The sequence below is a fragment of the Schistocerca nitens genome, chromosome 2 (assembly GCF_023898315.1).
Source record: "Schistocerca nitens isolate TAMUIC-IGC-003100 chromosome 2, iqSchNite1.1, whole genome shotgun sequence".
NCBI classification, from domain to species: domain Eukaryota; kingdom Metazoa; phylum Arthropoda; class Insecta; order Orthoptera; family Acrididae; genus Schistocerca; species Schistocerca nitens.
The window spans coordinates 163,223,671-163,232,545 of NC_064615.1; positions in this window are offsets into that span (position 1 = coordinate 163,223,671).

Below are 8,875 nucleotides of genomic sequence, written 5' to 3' on the forward strand. Positions count from 1 at the left end.
CTCGCTAAGTTAATTTATCAACACACTCTCATTATTCTATCCACATTCTGCACTTATCTAATCGAAGATCGTCGCTAAAACACACGCCCGTACACGTGATCCTTCGCGCGCGCCGAGATTAGTACCTCCGCAAGTGAATGTAATAAAGTTCCCATGACTACTTAATTAAATTGATCAATTAATTAACCTCTCTGATGCGGAAAACTTCCGCGTCCACCTACATCGGGAATCAATTTTCAACCTGTACCACGCCCACCTGGACTTGGAATGAAATAGTTAAAAGTCTCTACCGACCACCACGGCCCCCTACCGACACATGTCCGTCGGCTAACATGTACTAACGTGTACTGCCGTTTACTAACGTGCAGCAACCTACATTAACCTATATCACATTTTTTCTATACAAATAAGCCAAGTCTGTATTCCGACAGTCAGTTCGTGTTTCGCTACCAACACAAGAAAATTGTTGCAAACGGAGCCACTAACTGAAGTTACCTGCGATTGTTCAAAATCGTCTACTTTCTCCCACACCACGAGCGTGAGACCGCCCATGTCACAGCCTGGACCTTTATACTTGCGTCGGACATACTCCTCTGTAAATATTGTAGATAAACTATGACCCGAATACTGTTTTTCAATCCACACGGTCTAGGACATGGTTAGAGCATGTAAATGGACCGCCAAAAGTCGTCGTAGATATCTTTTGCTAATTGCTGATAAACGCACTATTTCACTCCCATTTACGGAGCTTGTTAGCACTTGATGTTAGGTTGGCGCCATTACAAAATATTGTATTGTAGTAATCGCTGCTGCTTGCTGGATCGCTGCTGCTTGCTGGATCGCTGCTGTGTCTCGTTGCTGATGCTGGCTCTAAATTTGGTTGTCTAGGGTAAACACATGAGGTTCCGTGTTTTTCATGTGCTTTTGATGATAAAGAACGAGCGAAACCAACACGTATGTAAACATCAAATATTTATTACTTTAGTGGCCATATTAATTCCACTGTCCACCAAAGACCATAACACAACACAAAGTAATACTTCCTTTACATTTTCTTTGACTTGTTTTGCCAAACAATAACACAGAAACACACTTCACCAAAGTGACATTCCGACTGCCCTGACTGCCTCCGACTGGTCTCTCGACCCTTCTAGCTGCTTGTATTTATAACATTGTCAAAGAACTACTAAAAAGAGATACAGTTTATGAGTCACATGTACATCTGTTATCATAATTTGTGCAGAAAAGTTATTAATTTGCATCGAGTGACATAATTTAACATGTTATTAAAATGACAGACAGATTTGTTGACTTGACAGAATAATTCTTTGTTACAAAAAGGTCGTTTTTTAGAAGTTTGTCAATTGACTTCTCTAATTTGCATAAATAAGTAAGTAACATGAATTATGAAGAATTACATAGGTTTTCGTCTAAAATAGGATTGATTACGTGAATACTGAGTGAAAACGCTCCTAGTGAACAAATAGGTTTCACTGGGCGATTTTTATTTAAGGAGATCCAAAATACCTAAGTTGGCCACCATTTTTCGTACTTCATATTAATTATTAAAGATAAACTTAGTGTTTTTCATGATGACATTTGCTGTATCAGTGATCAAGTGATATAAACTTTTGTGTGGGTCAGTTATTCAGTATAATTTAATGGGTTGACTGTTTATGGAGACATGTTGTGCAATCATTGTTAACATACACAATAACTTTTCTATAATCATAAATACTCGTTAAACTGGTTAAATTTGGAAGGGATCGCATACTTCATTAAAGTAAAGCCTTTAATATGTTCCGTTACAATACCCCCCTCGGGTAATATCATTTACAGAATGTTAATGATATTAGCCGACTAGGACAAATGTGTCAATTACTATGCATAATGTGTATGTATACAACGACCGTTACACCATTTCAAAATGACTTTTTCCTGCAAATATTTTAGTTGTGTTGTTTCACATGCACTTTGTGTTATGTCAATCAGTATGACAGCATAATGGAAATATTCAGTAATATATGAAAGTAAAAAAAAAATGTTAATCTTTGCTCCCAGTGAGCCACATGGAAAATGATCAAAAACAGACACAAATATATCACATGTGATTTTAAGATATATAAAAAATATATGTAAATTATTTCAAAGTCAGTTCTCATTGAGTCACATTGAAACACTAGAGTAGTCACATGTATGAATATAATATGCATTTAAAAAAAAGAAAATATTTAAAAAACTTGTCTCCCATTGAGACACATAGTCAAGATAGTACAAGAACATATTAATACCAAAATTGCACACTTAATTTGGTCACAACATAACACAAACATCAAACTTGGTGAATATCTGATTAGCTGTAGAAAATTGTACACAAATCTTATGCCTAAAAAAGAATAGTAACAAAATGATGGGTCTTGCACAACAATTTTTTCATTGTCTTTTATATTTGGTGCAAGTATGTCCCATATTCAACAATACAAAACGAAAGTAATAAATGTTTGTCACCTTCTTGCCCATTGCAAGTAAAGAAGATGTCTCAAAATTTAATATTCAATAGTGACAATACAAATATAAAAACATTCTCTCAGAGATCTGGAACTTTTCCAGGGTCTGTAGTGGTAGTTGCTATTTGACACACCCAGTGAAAATCTTTCGCTGATAACATGCTTTACGGAAAATGGGTAAGTAACTGTATTCAAACAGGGAAATGTGCTTAATCATGTTTATATGGTTTCAATTCAGTGATGTTTCTTAATCCAAATAACCTTCTTGATCTGGGAAAGATTAGTCTATACGCATTAGGATGTGGGCTTTCTTTTATTTCAAATGGACAAATGTCAATGTTTACTTTAACATATAATACATCATTTTCAATTTCTTTAGTTCCTAAGTCTAATGTCTTTTTCCTACACTTAGCCACATCCCTCTCTGTTTGCAAAGCATTGACATTTAAATATAAACCTTTGTTTTCATCTGTTCCTTTTAACACTGTGTTGTCACTTAACAACCTACTGTTTTCACCCCCTTTTTTATAAAGTCCACTACGGATTTTTATCCACCATATAGGATACAAGGTTGCACTTACCTTTGCTAATTCTTTCCAAAAGGCATCTTTGTTTATACAGTTTCCATAGTTGTTCCACAAAACTTCTAAAAACTTTTCCCCTTTTTCTTGAAAACACACATTTACATTCCATCCCTTTATATTTTCTTTAATATTATTCTTATTACCATTCTCATAGATTAGCATTTCATAGTTCCCAATAGGCAATAGCTTGTCCTCAGATACACATTCCCTAGTCTGCATTTCACTTAAATTAACCTCATTATTACCCATGTTTGTCACATCACTTACCTTTACCACATCACTTTTCAATTCTACAAATACTTTTATTTCTTCCTCCACACTCTCATCAATAACATCACTTGATTTAGGATCATTATTTAAATATCCCTCTATTACTTCTTCCTCCTCCTCAACAACAACCCCATCTGCAGTTTCCCCCCTATGTATCTGAATCTCAGCAATTGAGTCTTTGGCTCCATTAAACACTTCGTCATCCCCCTTCTTATCAAATAAACCCCCCAAGATAGATTCAACTTGTGGTGTGTCTGACTTGTTATTCACATCAGTATCCTTTTCAGCCCAACTATGGAACTCTGCAATACCTTCAACTTCTGCACTTTCACCAACTACCTGTGCTTGAATACAGTTTTTATTAACTGTATCACTTTTACTCATAGTATCCCAAAACCTTTTATTAAATTCTAATTTATTCATTCTAACAACTTCAGTATTTTCATGGTATTTACTCTTTACATTGTATCCTCTCCTTTTCCAGTTTCGGTTATGTGTTGTCCTGTCATAATATTGTCTAGCCCCTAAACTACGGACATCTAGTGGGACTGTCCACCGTTTCCCGGCTGGTTTCCTCGGTCTGTCCGTTTGTAGCTGTCGTTTTGTTCACTAGTTTCAACAAACCCCCTTCTATCTTGTTCTCTTCCCCAATACCTATTTCTATCATTCCTGTTATCTCTCCTCCATCCTCCCTCCTGTGTATTGTTTCTGAAATTATTTTCATATCTCCTATCTCCCCTATTTGGAGCATTATTTCCAGAATTTTCAAAGTCTCTCCTCCCATAATAATCTCTATTTACATTCCTGTTCCACCCCCCATACTGGTTGTTGCCAGAGCCAAAACTTTGGTTATTTTCTCTTTCCAAGGCCCTATCTAATCTATCTACAAATTTCAGGAACTCTTCCATTGAATCGTCTGGTCCATGGACCAATTCCCACTGCAGTCTCTCTGGTAATCTTCTTTTTAAAACATCAATTTGTGTCATAATATCAAAAGAATTATTTAAGTGAGCAAGTTTTTTCAATTGATCTCTGCAAAATTTTTGCATTCCCCCTACTTTCCCTCTATACACTGGTCCATTTAGAAATTCTGACTTTAATCTGGCTTGTATGGACTGTGACCAAAATTTACAAATAAATTTGGCTTCAAACTCTTCAAACGTATTCCAAGAATCATTATTCTCATTTGCCCAGGATAGGGCCTCCCCTTCTAGAAACCGTTTTACTAACTTAATTTTTATGTTATCAGACATTCCTACAACAAACATATCCTTACATTGGTGAATAAAGTCAATAGGGTACAGATTTTCACCAGGAAAGCATTTCACTTGGATGTGCCCATTCATTGTATTTTGATTGTAAATCGTTTGTTTGGACATCAATGCGTCCTCCAATTGTGTATATTTAGTGTGTATATTTTCTACTTTTGTATCTACATTAGTGGTGTACAGGTTGTATTCCTGTCTAAGGTTTTCTGATGTTTTGTCTATTCTCTGATCTAATCTTTTAGTTTCAGTATCTACTCTGTTGTAGATGACAGCAATGCTGTCTGTGTTCGCTTGTATGTTTTCATTTAAACTTTCAACTTTAACTTGAAATTCTTTTCTGAAGTGTATCAACTGTTCACTAGTGTTCTTACTGAGAGTAGTTTTAACTTCCTCACACTTCTCATTGAGATGAGTACTTAATAGATCAAAATCCAGACTTAACTTATCCAGTCTGTCTGTGTTTTCTTTAAGTTTCAAACTTACTTGTTCATTTGATTGTTTAAAATCCAAACTTAGCTTATCCAGTCTATCTGTGTTTTCTTCTCTTGATTGTTTAAAATCCAAACGTACTTCTTCAATTGATTGTTTAAGTTGCGAGCTTATTTGACTTGCAAACCCTGCTAGCCACTCTGTTAAGTTTAATTGTTCCCCATCCCCTGGTTCAATTTTTACATTTCCTACGATCTCATCACTCTCAGGTACAGACATGTTTACTATTAATTATTTTAAATGACAACAACAAAATACCTTGCTTTATGCTATGATGTCGTGATCGGTGTTCTTATTGGCTTTCTTCACTTATATTCAGTTTTATCGAAGCTGAAATCTTGATTGATGAATTCCATTGACATAATCCAGACGTTAATCTTCCGAGCGGTGTGATGATAGTTTTTCGTAGTCGCACAAACACACTTTATTTATTTATTTTTGACATATTTTCACTGTTGCCACAATGCACAAATAAAAATTTTTTGGAATGCTAAGCACTTACGAAATTTATCGCTGCACTATTATCATCGATGCACTTAAAGATCCCGGACGAGCCCCCACTTTTGTAAATGGACCGCCAAAAGTCGTCGTAGATATCTTTTGCTAATTGCTGATAAACGCACTATTTCACTCCCATTTACGGAGCTTGTTAGCACTTGATGTTAGGTTGGCGCCATTACAAAATATTGTATTGTAGTAATCGCTGCTGCTTGCTGGATCGCTGCTGCTTGCTGGATCGCTGCTGTGTCTCGTTGCTGATGCTGGCTCTAAATTTGGTTGTCTAGGGTAAACACATGAGGTTCCGTGTTTTTCATGTGCTTTTGATGATAAAGAACGAGCGAAACCAACACGTATGTAAACATCAAATATTTATTACTTTAGTGGCCATATTAATTCCACTGTCCACCAAAGACCATAACACAACACAAAGTAATACTTCCTTTACATTTTCTTTGACTTGTTTTGCCAAACAATAACACAGAAACACACTTCACCAAAGTGACATTCCGACTGCCCTGACTGCCTCCGACTGGTCTCTCGACCCTTCTAGCTGCTTGTATTTATAACATTGTCAAAGAACTACTAAAAAGAGATACAGTTTATGAGTCACATGTACATCTGTTATCATAATTTGTGCAGAAAAGTTATTAATTTGCATCGAGTGACATAATTTAACATGTTATTAAAATGACAGACAGATTTGTTGACTTGACAGAATAATTCTTTGTTACAAAAAGGTCGTTTTTTAGAAGTTTGTCAATTGACTTCTCTAATTTGCATAAATAAGTAAGTAACATGAATTATGAAGAATTACATAGGTTTTCGTCTAAAATAGGATTGATTACGTGAATACTGAGTGAAAACGCTCCTAGTGAACAAATAGGTTTCACTGGGCGATTTTTATTTAAGGAGATCCAAAATACCTAAGTTGGCCACCATTTTTCGTACTTCATATTAATTATTTAAGATAAACTTAGTGTTTTTCATGATGACATTTGCTGTATCAGTGATCAAGTGATATAAACTTTTGTGTGGGTCAGTTATTCAGTATAATTTAATGGGTTGACTGTTTATGGAGACATGTTGTGCAATCATTGTTAACATACACAATAACTTTTCTATAATCATAAATACTCGTTAAACTGGTTAAATTTGGAAGGGATCGCATACTTCATTAAAGTAAAGCCTTTAATATGTTCCGTTACAAGCACACCCCCAGTACCTAAGCTGAGAACATCGCTCGCCCCACCTGCAGTTAACCGCTGAGAGACGGTGATATGCTGCAATCACAACCCTCGCGCTCTCGGAGCTACTTGCCTCAGCAATTCGATCTAACAAAACCTCCAACTAGAAAAAATAATAACCAACTCTCTCATATTCTATATCGTACCACAAATACTTAACCTACATTTTATTTAGGCATCGAGTATATCTAACACTCTCAAACAAAGAAACACTCATCCTGACCGACCTGATGTCTTGTTGCACAGTCGGCAGACACGCAAACAACACGTAATTTCAGTGCACAATATCAAACTGCTCCTAAATAATGCAGTACACATAACAGCAAACATCATCAGTACTCGTAATGTGCCCAAATAATACATACCAAAAGAACTCAACAGACGCGCGCAATCAACCCGTCCCACATTAAGTCACAGGTCCGACAGCTCTCAATTCACTCAAAGGCCTCTGTTCGACCCCTCAAACATGACTTGATGACAGCCTCATTCACACCTAACACCTGAGAAATCATATCACCTGGACGCCGAACATGACTATCCAAGCCAGGCCGCGGGCGACTTCTGTCACCGTCCTAACTCAGTGCGGTCCAACATACATGTTAAGGCCGCATTCCATTGCTTGCAGGCTTATTTGCGACACATCTCCACCTTTACGTCTGTTGTCAGAAGAGCCGAGAGCGAGTTCACACACACATCCCAGTGGTGCCCTCCCCTTACAATCTAAAACCATCATCATACCATTTAAAAATCCTCTACTAAATTGTATAGTGCCCCCTCCCCCTCCCCGGAAATAGTTAGAGCTCGCTTTCGTGTTTTCTCAGCTTATTTGCAAATTCAAATTCTTACCCTAACAGAACTTGTTCACCAAAATAATAGTGAATGCGCTCCTAAACTCATACCCTTCCAGCTCTCAACATTCACAAAATTTCTCAACCCTCCTACATCCCAGAACAACCGATTAATCATTATTATTACTTTTTATCGAATTTATAGACCTAATTTCCTAAGCACCCGTTATCGAAGAACCATCCTGCTTTTCTTTCTGAGACTATCTGTGCTTACTTTTACAGAGATCGCGAAATTACCTCCACAGCCCCCTCAGTTCATACACACACACACACACACACACACACACACACACACACACACACACACACACACACACACGGTCATCCACTCTACTCATCCCATAACATAAGCAATACTAACTTTACAATCCATTAAGTACAAACCCTACACAATGTAAACCACAGTAACTTTACAGTACCGACTATATGGCACAATGCTCTCCATTCCTAAGGAAGCGCAGTGAACCTGCTCTTTCTTTCTACACACGTGACACTCCGCGGTAATCAGCCCTTCTACATCAACGGACAAAAGTCCCTCTCATAATTGGTACACAATTTCGGCGATCACTTCCCCATCAACACAAATGCGTCACTTTCTCTTCTTCCTTGCCTTCTCTCCACACTCAGACTACAAGAACACACCAAAGTTTTTCGAAATACAGCATCCTGTAAACCACTGAGTAACTAGAAACAAACAGACCAAAAAATATATTATCACTTTTGAATACCGAAGGCATTGATGTCATTATACTTACAGTTAAATGTTACGATCGCGGCCTCAATTGACTGGCATTCGACAATGAGAGGTATCGGAAATACACTCTCTTGACCTCTGTTACTCTGGAAATATCTCTACCGTCCTTACGACTTCCTCTCTATTCATCACATAACATAAACAATTTTAACTTTACAATACCATAGATACAGGCGCTACACAATGTATACCACATTAACTTTACAATATAGTATGTACAAATTTGACACAAAACAGTGTACTTATCCAGTATATCTCTACAGCATGCGAAAAAAATTTCCTATTCCCACAGTGTCTATATACCCCAATGCGCTCCAATCTTAGTAAAGTACCTTCAACCTGCTCTTCCTCTCTACAGACCCGACACTCAGAGATAATCTTCCCTCTTACAGCAACGGACATAAGTCACC